The following is a 12,265-nucleotide window of genomic DNA, read 5'->3' on the forward strand; positions in this document are numbered from 1 at the left end:
AGCCTGTCCCTTCTGTGACTAGAAACCTGTGCTGTTCTCTTCACTGGGACTTCACGGAGGCAGCCATTCACAGGGTGAAAGCGCAGAACCTGAGTCCACAGCGACCACAGTCCTATACAAACACCCTCTGCTTTTCCACCAAGTACATGACTCTTCCCATTCACGATTTTTTTCAAGTCCCAGAAGCCTGTTCTGGGTGTCTGACAAGTCACTCTTTACCCTCTTATTTTAAGAGGTCTGGAAGAGAACAAAGAATGTGGTAATATGAGACATAGTTCACTAACAGCAGTGTGGAAAAGATCTCTGGGACTGTCAAAAGCACCTGTTAAAATGAATACATTTAACAAAACCTTATCTCTCTTGATGGCATAAAAAGTTAAACAGTTTATACTAAAGGCTTTGTCTGCGCTTTCTTTTTTTTTTTTTCCAGATCAATTTCCTATTTCGGTATTTAATGATGGCCCCAAACTATTTCTGTCTGTGAAGTACCACATAACTTTTCAGACTGAAGACAGAAAGAATCCCACTCTAGAAAACTCTTCTAGTTGTGTGCTGTTGGAAACTGAAAACAGTGAAATATCAGGGGAATGAGGATGGTTCAACATAGGCCCATCAAGGCAGCCAAGCCCAAACTTTTATTTTTGCACAAGGCAATACAGGAAGAGATTAATCAGAAGAGTAACAATGAATTTACCCTCACAGTCTAGGAGTTAAGTTGCATATGAAGACAATAATGAATAAAAAGTTCAGAGCCCAAGTTCTCCATTCTAGAAGAGAGTTGGGGGAGAGGGTATATCTCTTCCCAGAAAAAAAGGCCGAGAAGAACAGGATATGGAGAGCTCAGCTTGTGACAGCTCACCTCAGCTCCTATGTAAGTTTGTTTTAGCCTGACACGATTTTTAACTCTCTTTGGAAGAGGCATGCATTCGACGTTGTGTTTGTTCTACTCGGTGTCACTACTAAACCCTTTTTATTCCTCTGCAGGGAAAGCTCAGTCACTGAATCTCTCTACTTCTTCTCCCATCTCCTTCCCTCCCCTCCCCTCTGCCTCTCGAAGCCAAGACATGTAGTTACATTTCTCTATTTCTTCCATCAGCTATTGTGGTATGAGAGTTCCACTAAGACATGGGCATGTTCCAAAAATAACATGTGAATAAGGACTTCTGTGTTTTTAAGACCTGACCCAAAATATTTATTTATCCAGAAGTTGAAATTCTCACGAGCAATGGGTGAAATTCTGAGGAGAGGAGATTTGTGGCAGGCTTGGACATAACATGGAATCTCAGGACAACAAGTGCTATAATATAAGCAATGACGAATAAGCTTTAAACTAAGTGTCAGTAGAAATCTATATATTAACATCATTTCATAACTGGCATCAGTCACTTTTCTATTTGAAAGGAACGATGAGCAAAGCATAAGTACACTTAAATAATAATAGTGATTCCTACAAATACCAGAATGATTTACTACTGGTAGTGCAGTAATGGATTGCTTATGGCAAACAGGAGAGTCGCAGTTTCCCAGGAGGCTTATTCCCCCACTGCAGGATACAAATAATTCCCATTGACTTCAGTGCCTTTCCTGCCGTGAGGACTAGAAATTTACTGGCTTCAGTGGGAGTTAACGAATAACTTCAGGAACTATCAGGAAAATGAAACCCTAAAGAAACAAATTAAGAATGCCTCTGACTGCCTAGTTTTTATATCTATTTCAAATATTCCTCTCACTGTTAGCAGGAAAAAAAATCTTCAAGCAGCTCAAACTTACCCATCTACAGAACCTAAAAATTCCAGCAATATCTACAAACAAATGCATATTGTCAGACTAGAGCAGAAATAGCAGTGAAAGACACAAGGAGCTGTAATATTTATCGTGGAAGAAATTCTCCGTAAAGTGTTTGTCTCTTGGACAGATTTCATCAGCTACCAGCTGAGACTCCTTCACATGGCAGATGTACGCAGGATTCCCTCACTAGCATTGTGTAGTCATCTTACTGGAATTCTGCATTTTGTTTCATTTGCCAGTGAAGACCAATCACAAAGAAAATAACCACAATAATAGGTTATACTTTTTGCCAGTCCTATGTTTAAATTCCCATCCTGCCCATCTTTACCACTTATCTGGTACTGTATCCACTGCAAATATGACAAATGTTCTTCTTTGAGAATCATATTTGGTTTGGAGAAAATTCATAGCTTGAAATGAGACTTAAGCCATAACGTTTAATCTAGTAGACCAGCAGATGGACAGTCAGAGAGCTGCTGACCTACTTTGTCAGGTGTATCGCATTTTCACCATAGGAGCATGTTTTCCAGAAACCAGTGACATGTGGATGTGTGGCAACTAAGTGGGTATGCAGAAGCCTGTTGTGCAGTTCTTACCACCTCCTCTCAGACATCTAGCTGGACCAACTCCTAATGATACGACACACGACCAGAGGATTGACTCCTGTGTAGTGACTCCTATGGAAGGAGACCCTGCTGCAAACTCCACCGGAATGACAGTGCTGAAGGAATCGCTCCAGAAGCACACCTGTCTATGGAAAAAATAATTAACAAATTACTCTCAGACATCCTATGAAGACTCCCACTGATATCCATGACACTATGGGTGGAGCTGAGGGAACAAACTGGGAAAGGCAGGGTCTTGTCTTTCCAGCAATAGGAAGAAGTCCTCATTGTACTGAGCTTTTCCAAGTTAATGAAGACTCACAAAACTGAGTAAACCGAGGAAATATATCCTTGTAAATGTCACCTTTATGAAGTAGGTAGGGTCTATGGACCAGGTTTATTATTTTCAACTTCCCATTAACATTTTTTTTTTTTTTGCTTTGAAGAACTCTGCTGCCCCTGTGACCTCCCCAAAAGGTATCCTTGTTGGGTGTCTCACATTCTACCAAAAATGTCAGACGAGTTTTAGTCACATAGTCCTCAGTAAATTGAAGAGAGGGGAGGATTGTATTATGATGAAGTGATTCAATAGTACCATAAAAAGCCTACATTCAGCTGGAAAGGGAATAGCCTCTCACAGAGTATTCGGTTCCATTTAGGCAGACACTAGACCCTGAAAAAGCAACGTCAGCTGGCCCACAAGATTACAGGCAATTCATTTACTAGAATTTGTTCGCCTTCGCTGTTGAAAGCATGGGCAGCCTATATGGCCTGGCCACAGGTTCTGCTGTAAGGGGATGAAGTAAGGATGCAGACTGGTAAAGGACTTAGAAAGCGGTGGGGGGAAAGAGGCCTCATGTTCTCTTTATTATTTTTTAAAACACCTGCCACTCAGTCAGTTCCTAAAGCTCAAAAAAAAAGCATCTTTCCAAAGTATTTTCATGGGCCCTAGGGCTAGGCAGTTGTTGCTCTGGATGAGTCGAGATCATCCGCTACAGAGGCAAAAATAGCAGGAAGTAGGGAAATTTGTCTCAGACTTCCCTTGGCAGACTTACTGGCTGACTGTTAATAGGGAGATCCCACCTGCACATTTTATAGGGTCACAGCCATAACCGGAGGCTATAGGGTATACAGACTCTTGATCATTCCATTACAGTAAGGATGTATATCTCTAGTTAAGCTCACAAACAATGCTGAATAGCTACTCAGAAGATTAACAGGACCTCCTACTTCATGGAAACAGTGACTGTTTACATAATATGTAATGACAGTAAATCATAACAAATCCTAGGAGAAAACTCCAGTGAGAGATAAAATAACATGACCTTCTGATTTTTCTTCTTTTCTCAGTCTTAACAATCCGTGTCTTTATTTCCCCATCCTGTAAGGATTTCTGTGTATGCTTAGCTTTCAGCACACTAGTAATGCCACAGATTTTAATTAGTCTAATTAGGTGGGGGGGGGGGGGGGGGGGAAAGGCATGCATAAGAGAATGTCCTTTTTTTTTCTCCTTTGTTTATGTTAGCTCCTAGCATGGTAAGGTCTCTGTCCATAGCTAGAGCTCTCTACCAATATGATACAAATGGTACTGTATGTTCCAATTTGCAAGATTAAACAAGTAGCACTCTAAGCCCAGGACTGGTGTAAAGTAGCACCACTATTGATCACCATTACAGTACTAAGCTAGACCAGCTGAGGAGCAGACCCTGTCTAAGGTGGTGAGTAATTTTGTAATATGCAAAGGAACTAATACTTCTGTGGGAAAAACATTTGCAATTGGACAACTATTTTCTGAAACTTTTCTGTCATTTGAAATTAATTACTGGAAAACAGCCTGCATCAGAAATCCTCATTCCATCATTTGCTATATTATAATATGACATAGTTTTCACAAGACAAACAGACCTCATTACTTTTCCCTGGGAACTCTTCCAGTCTCTTTTTGTGCATGCATATGTATCTGGGTATGTAAGCAGATCCATGATTACACAATCAGAACTCAGATTTGCTTAAAATGAACCGTTCTAGCACTTACTTGCAGGACACTGCTCTGAAAAATTATGTACTCCCTGCTAAGACAAAGGAGTCAAGGTTAGAAAAAAAAGACAAATAAAAAGAAAACTTGTTTTTTCTCACACTGAGCATTTACTTGTGTTGCAGTTGCACCTCCAAGCTAACATGTCAGGCCTGCAACCCAGAGCGCTGGGTGCTGTACAGACATGTGAAAAAAAGACTCAGTCCATTCCCGAGACTTTTCGGCAGAAGTATGTCTGCATTGCATTATGACGGAAAACTTTGAAAGGCAGGGATTGTCTGTAGCAGCTGTGCAAAAGGTCTGCATGGCCACCACGCGCTGCGTGGCCGTGCGTCTCTCCCCTCAATGGAGAAGGAGGCGATGAGCTTCCCAAGAGCACAGCCCGCAGCCCTCCGCCAGCCCCGGCGGAGCGCCGGAGCATCGTGCTCAGAAACTCCGTCGGGACGATCTTCCCCACGTGGTCTTGGTCAGGAGAGGATTCTGGCTGCTTTGGGGGGTTTTATTACTGATTTAGTCACTCAAGAAAGAAACCAAATTTGAAACAAGGACTCTCACATATGAACTCGCTATGCTTCAGCACTTGCCCAGCTCCCATTCGTATGGCAGTTTTAAGATCTAGTGGAAAAGAACAGACTTTAATGACCATGCGTCCTTGTGCTCTGGAGTGTGGGCAACAGCTACTAATAATAGATGAAGGTTTACATGTTTTTCTTGTGTTTCTGCTGGGGCTGCTATATCATTAATTCAGCTTGTGCCTGGCTACTTATGTTAAACATTCCCTTTGTGGCTTTCTCTAAATCTTAAATTTTGCATGTGACCACATGTAAATGTAAATGTGTATTTTTATGGTCCTGTAATCTCAGTGCTTTTAAATCCCTGTTGCCTGAAGGCATACAGTGAGCTGAAGCAGAAAAGCTTGGTCAGTTTGTGATCACTTAGAGCTAGTTTATTTGCTCTTTCTGAGCGGATTCAGTTCCTGTAGAGGTTTTTGCCTTTCGTGTAATAGAGTAAAGATAAGATCTAGGAACTTAATTAACCCTGCAGGGCCTGTGAACAAGGCTCATTAAAAAACAGTCAAACATATTATTTTTAAATGCCTTTTTTACAGGAATTTATATCATATTTCTGAACAGGACATATACATGCCACACACTTACACCTTTAATCATTGTAAAGTGTTTCTTTAAATGAAGCTGAAAAATGCACCAAATTTGAGCTCAAAGGTATCTGGATTATACATGTAAATAGCCTGTAGTTTTAAAGACTATCTGCTAACAAACGAAAGTTGCCTCTGCAGCACGTTGTAAGCTGTAGTGCCCTTTCACTACCACTTTTTTTGGTGTGGTGCACCCCAAAAAGGCGCACGTTCTACAAAAATAGCATTATTGTAGCCCATATCCTGACCAGTAAACACTGATCCGAAGCATTTTCTCTGAGAGCTTTCCCATCTGTCCAAGGCAGCGACCAATAAGGTATACATGATCTCAGATACCTCCAAGGACCTTTGGAAAGGCTTCCTAAGGAGTTAGAACAAGGTTATTAAAAATCTCTTTCTGGAGTGACTTCGTATTTCCTCGTAAATTTTCTGGGTCAGACAATAGCAGAGAGTGGGTTCTAGACCTCAATGCCTGTGAATATATATGTTTTTATCATACAGGTTCTACAGTTGCTTGAGAACAAAAGTGTCCTCAGCAATTCTGAATTCTCCTTCTTTCCTAACCCTTCATTCCTTCCACCCCCACACTCCATCACAAAGAGATAAGAAAAGTCAGGCAAAGAGAGATCTTTGGAAACATCCGACTCAATTTTCTACTCTGAAGAATGGTATAGAAAAAGAAATGTTTATTCACGGGCACAACTGCTAGCTCAAATCCACATCCTTAAAGTGCCACCTGATTTCACCAAGCACTCAACATATCCCACTGACTCAGGACTTCAGGAATAAATTGCACTGTGCAGGTGATTAATCCCTGACTCATATGCTGGTGCATTACTGGGTGCAACCTTACATACGTACCATGCGCAGAGAGGCTTAAAAGCTAAGGGAATTACTCTTGCTTCTTGTGATATCTTGAAGGGAAGCCTTGCTTCAGAATTAAGCCCAGTCAGTGCTTAACTTTGTTGTAAGTGATCGCCTAACTACTGAGTAGAATAAATGATGCCAGTGGGACCAAAAAGCATCTGAAATTAACCATTTGCTTAATGGCTCTCCTAGAGAAGGATGGGTTTAAATACATAATTAAGGGCATTCTGTGATGCAGGACGTTTGGGAGTGCGGATCTCATCACAGGAAGATTCTAAGCAAGAAAGAGCTACGTTGTGTCACATGTATTTTAAATTCAAAGACACTTTAAATTTAATTCATTTTAAATTCCATATCCAGACACAACTGGTAAAAAGCAACCAAATCTTCCCCCTATGAACGCTTCAGGAGAAGGAATCTATTTTTGGTTAGGATTTATATGGCATTTCATATAGTAGAAACCAGTCTAGGACTTGGGCAGTTGCACTCTAATGCTATACATATATCTGTGTGCTTGTGTTTCGGGTTTTTTTTAACCCTTAGCTTAAAATTTGGCTTCAAAGGCCTCAAATTAGTATTTTATTAGCCATTTTAAAATTCTACTGTTAAGAAAAGACAAAGCCTTGACTGCTTCTATAAGCAGATCCGTGATTTATATTGTGAATCACTTTGGCAAGAGCAGGAAAATCCCAAATCAAGTTAACTCTTCAACCTGCGCTAATAAATCCTGCGTTGACATGAATTCTTTTTTCAGTACTTCATTTTCAAGGACTCGTGTGTTTTTTTTAAATAATCAGTCTTGTTGTTTCCTCTTCATCCTATTCAATAAAGTAGCAATAACTGCAAAAGCATCTTAGACAATGCACTGCAACTGAAATGCAGCACTGAGAAATATCTCTGTGAAATCAAGTTTAATGAGATATCAAAATATTCCATCTACAAGTCTTGGCTGCTGGACAGTACTTTAGAAAGCAAAGCCAGATTCCCTAGTCCAGAATAGTCAACATCAGGTTCATTGGTCTAACATTTCACAAAATATTTTCCCACATTTGTCCGACTGCAGTTTGAAGGGTGTAGCTGACAACATAAATGTGCCCTAAGGTGAAAATCCCTAAACATTTCCCTCGGTGATCTTTGAGTCTGGACGTTACTAATGCAGATGTCTGTAATCAAGAGATCTCCATGGACCTGCTAATTATTCCCCAGACTTTTCCACTAGCAATAAAAATCCCATTTGTCGCAGCTTGTTTGCAGAACTGCTTCCATTTCCACAGTGGTGGCATTAATTAGCAAAAACCTGTGAAAATTGTTGGGAGTTTATAGGTTCAAAAAAAAAAAAAAACTCCACTAAGCATTGCTCCTAAATATTCTTGTAAATTCAGCCATGGCAACAAGTCCTGAAAGCCCAACTTTCTCAGTTGGGGCAATTTTTCATGCTTGTAGCAATAAGTGGGAAATAATGGGGGTCTCTGATTCACGTTAGGGAAGTTGCTTCGGTGACCTCTCCATGCAGATGGATGGTGAATTTCTCAGATAATAAATCAAAGTTTCCTGATGGTACAGTGGCATCTCTCGCTGAGGCTCGCAGAGCTGCTGGCTGCCCTCTATTCAAAGGCAGCAGGCCTTTACCCTGCAGGATGCTTTCTCTACAAATCCTTCACTCAAGATTTGGAGATATTAGGGCCTCTATAAACTGCCCAAGCTTTTAGGGGAACAGCCAGCCTCCTGCTGGGAAATGGACACTTTTCAACTTCATTGACATCTGTCACACATACAAAGAATAGGAGGTGATCGGGGAAAAAAGCCACATTATAACTTTCCCATCAGCAGGGCCAGTTAGGTCTTTGTTCTTAGCAGAGGTTTAAAAGGTTCATCAGAGCTACCTTGCTTAACAGTAGCTTTACTCAGAGAATCTTACCTTTGGGTTTTAATGACCGTAGAATGTTTCTCTGTTCCTTGGTACTTTTTGCATTCAGCTAACTTTCCTGTAGGAATTTCAAGCAACCAAAAAAAAAAAAAGCTATGATGCTAGTTTTTCCATGCACTTTTTATTAACTTTCTTCCGAATAAGTCCCTGCAAGCAAAACGATACCAATTTTTATTATCAGAAATATATTTATTAAGTGACAATCTAACTCCCAGAATAGCAAAGCATTCATTTTTTTGGAGTTAAAGCTTTTTCCCAAATGATCCTAAAATAAGCATGGGAAAGCAGTACTGTAAATATAGTAATGAACTTCAAGCGATATATTTTTTTTTTGCCCAACGTATTGCCTATATTAAATACTGGTTTGGGATAGGGCTGTCAAGTATTGTGCTTACATAACGTAAGGATAAAACTTAAAATGATGCTCCCTTGCTAATTAAAATCATTTGTAACTGTTTTAAACATAGAGGGCAAAACTTCAGGAAGAATTCCCCTTCCCCCCCTTCAAGTGTAAAGTATATACACAAACACTTTATTCAGTTCCTTATTCATGCAAGTATTTTCCTTAAAAAAACAATGCAACTGAGTAGATAAATCACTTGGTAGGGAAACAAGAGTTTTCAGCTGTAGCCCTGACACTCTGTGGGAGCATGAACATACTTCCGGGACTCAGTTTCTCCAACTGCATAAAGGCTGATAATGAGTAATGTAAGTGCTTTTATATGGCATTGTGACACTTACTGATAAAAATAATTTTTGATTGCCTTTACACTTATCTCAGAAGAGAACATAATCTACTCGTTTTCAAGTTTCTTTGTTGACTTCAGGAGAGTCAGCATAGATTACATAATTGTAGTTGAGACCAGGATTTGGTCAACTGGCTTCACTCTTTGTACGAGTTCCACCCAAGACAACAAACTTCAACAGTGAGATGACTGAGGCAAGCAGGACTTGGCCAGTGTTGTATTACTTCACACAAAGACAATGTTGAGTTTGATCTGGCAAAAGCATGGGGAATAATGTGCCTACCCAAAGCAAAACTAGGGCAGAAATCTCAACATGCCTCCTCGGCTACAATGACAAAGCCCTAGCACTGCCTAGGTGCCTGGGGAAAGGGATTTAATTGCTAGTGGTTGGGCAAAGAGGAACAACAACAGGCTGGAATCATCAGTCACTGAATGCTGACCACGGTATAATATTTGCAATTTAAGATTAGATGTAAGATTAGACGTGTAAAGGATAAGGTGGGCTTAGAAATGGGTCCTGGTGAGGCTTACGGCAGATCGCTACACCCAAAGCCAGATGGTGCACTGGTTTCCCACAGCAGCATGAGGGCCTGAGGGTCATACAAATGAGTCACACCTGCTGAAAGCCATCCCAGCATGGGAGTGATGAAGGGCAACCTTGCAATGGAAAGCAGTCTGGATCCCTCCATTGGGTGACAGATCTTTAATAACTTTTTCCCTCACTAGTTGGAAGTCTTTTTTCTAAAGGCTGAGCCTGAATGAACAAATCGAGCAGCACTGTCAAATGTAGCACTCTTCTAAGTTTTAATGTAAAACATTATCAAATTCTGTTGGGCTGAACATGTGCTTTCAATGAAGAAAACCTCATTGTTAAAAATTAACATACTGAAAGCATTAACATTGTGTTTAAAATACTAGGCTCATTCCAAACACCTAACAACAGAAGTACCTACAACATTCCAGAAATAGGTTTTCATTCAGTCAGAAGTGTAACAGTTAAATACCTTTAAAGGTCCAAAGTTTAATGACTCAGACCCTGGAATGACTTTTTAAAGCTGCCTAATTCTGCTAAAGCGTGTAACTTTTTATAGCAAATGGGATCTTCTGAAATAAAGCTGCAGCCTTATCTTTTTAATTATGATTTCACGGACTGCCCGCAGAATGTATTTCACTGCACACTTCCGTGACAGCTCTGGGTGTACGTGAACACAGCACAAGGCTGATGCAGCTCAGTTTATTATTGCCAACGCTGCTCATAGTCAGAGCTCAGCTTAGAGCACGTTAGAACCCAGTGAAGTATTTCAGCACACACTTCAGGTTTTAGGATACAAACAACGTAATCAAAGTCAAAGAGACTGTTCAGATGCTTACAGTTACTCACAGCCTCAAGAGTTCTACTAGAGTAGCCTGCAGTACTCCCTGTCTTGCTGGATCAAACTCTTAATACAAGGGCAAAAAGCTCTGAAACTGCAATACAGCCAAATCAAGCCAAAGGCAGCACTGAAGTTAGCGATCTTCCTAGTTAGTCCAAAATTGTTTCAATGTCAGTACTGCAATTATGTATTGACTCTACTTGCAAAAAGGAGAATGATTCAAAATCATTCTGAAAAGATCATTCTATTTTATGACCATGGTCAGTATAAATATTCCAAAACTGAGATTTTCAAATGACTGTTTTGTTTCCTGTTTATTTTCTATTTTTAAAAGTGTCAAATAACCTGTCAGAATCTATCTGCTTTTGAATGGCTACCTATTTTATAACTCTTTTGTGATGACAGTTTATCACTGAGATTTGAAACAATCTAGATATTCTGGAATATAAACATTCTAGAAGTATCCCTAATAATCTGCAAATATCTACATACATTAAAGAAGTACATTAAATACCAACAGTCAGTGCACAGCTAAGGTCCTGAGGCAAACAACACAGATTCCGAAACACATGCAGTGGTGGCTTTCCGTATTATATCATTAGGATCTCTTTTTAGCATTATTTAGATTTAGGACTAATCAGATACTATTGTTCCCATGTATCCTGTATATAATAAGAAACTGCTATCATTCAATCTACTGTCTTATGCCATGGAACGATTTCTGGCTCTTGTTTTGTTTAGGAAAAGCCTAAAGAATGCTGAACATGTCTTGCTGTCATTCAAGCACACTAAAAACTAAGGGATGTCACTCCATTCCATGGATCATAGAATTTTCTTTGTGTAAAAAGGTTTAACATTTTCAAACTCCCTTTACACAGGAAGAAAATCTGGCAGTCTTTTCCCCAGGATTCTCTAAAGAAAATGGGGATACTTCATACTCCTTTGCCATAAAGGGGAAAATTCATTCATTCTCTGACTTCTCTAGCTTCTTTGCAGTTGCTACAGCAGATAAGCTACTGACCCAGGATTTGCAAGGGAAATGCCCCACGCTGCGACTTCCAGCTTTGCAAAGGCCACACGGAATGTTTCACTGGTCTCATTAACTTTCCCACTGTACCAACCAGAAGTTTATTATACAGTACTTTTCTCTTTCAGCTTTTACAGTTCATATACCTCAGCAGGAGCCTGGACACAATGACCCAGGACGGCCCTTCCAGTCCTAGGTTCCTATGAGATACATGAAAGCAAATCACAAACGCTCCAAAGCAGTGTTTTTGGAAACTTTAGATGAGATGAAGCACAACAATGGAACGTAGAAGCTCAACAACAACAACATTCAATGTAATATGACAGATACAAACTACATTGTGTTGTATATAAACTACACAAACATTTCCACTTGATTTCCCAAGGAAATGAGGCTTATACAGTCATGCTGTCTGTCTGTTCCTCTGTCTCCCCCTAATAACTTTCAAGCCCACTGTCACATTTCAATGCAAGTTGTCAGGGGAGAAGCAGAAGTCTTGAGGATAATTAAGTTTCTACAGGTCCTGTGAAAATCAGTCATTTCACAGAGGAAAGTGACTTAAATTAGTGCCCCCAGCTGAGGAAAATCTCCTTGAAGGTGTGCGATCGACGGTTACTTGTCCCATCAGTACAAACCAGCTTATTGATAGCCTACAGATCAGCATACGTGTGGCTCCATAGCAGAAATAGCACAGGCTGCCTTGTGCCCTCCTGGTCATTAGGGGATCTGGAAAGGATCCAG

Source organism: Struthio camelus, chromosome 3 (assembly GCF_040807025.1).
Source record: "Struthio camelus isolate bStrCam1 chromosome 3, bStrCam1.hap1, whole genome shotgun sequence".
NCBI classification, from domain to species: domain Eukaryota; kingdom Metazoa; phylum Chordata; class Aves; order Struthioniformes; family Struthionidae; genus Struthio; species Struthio camelus.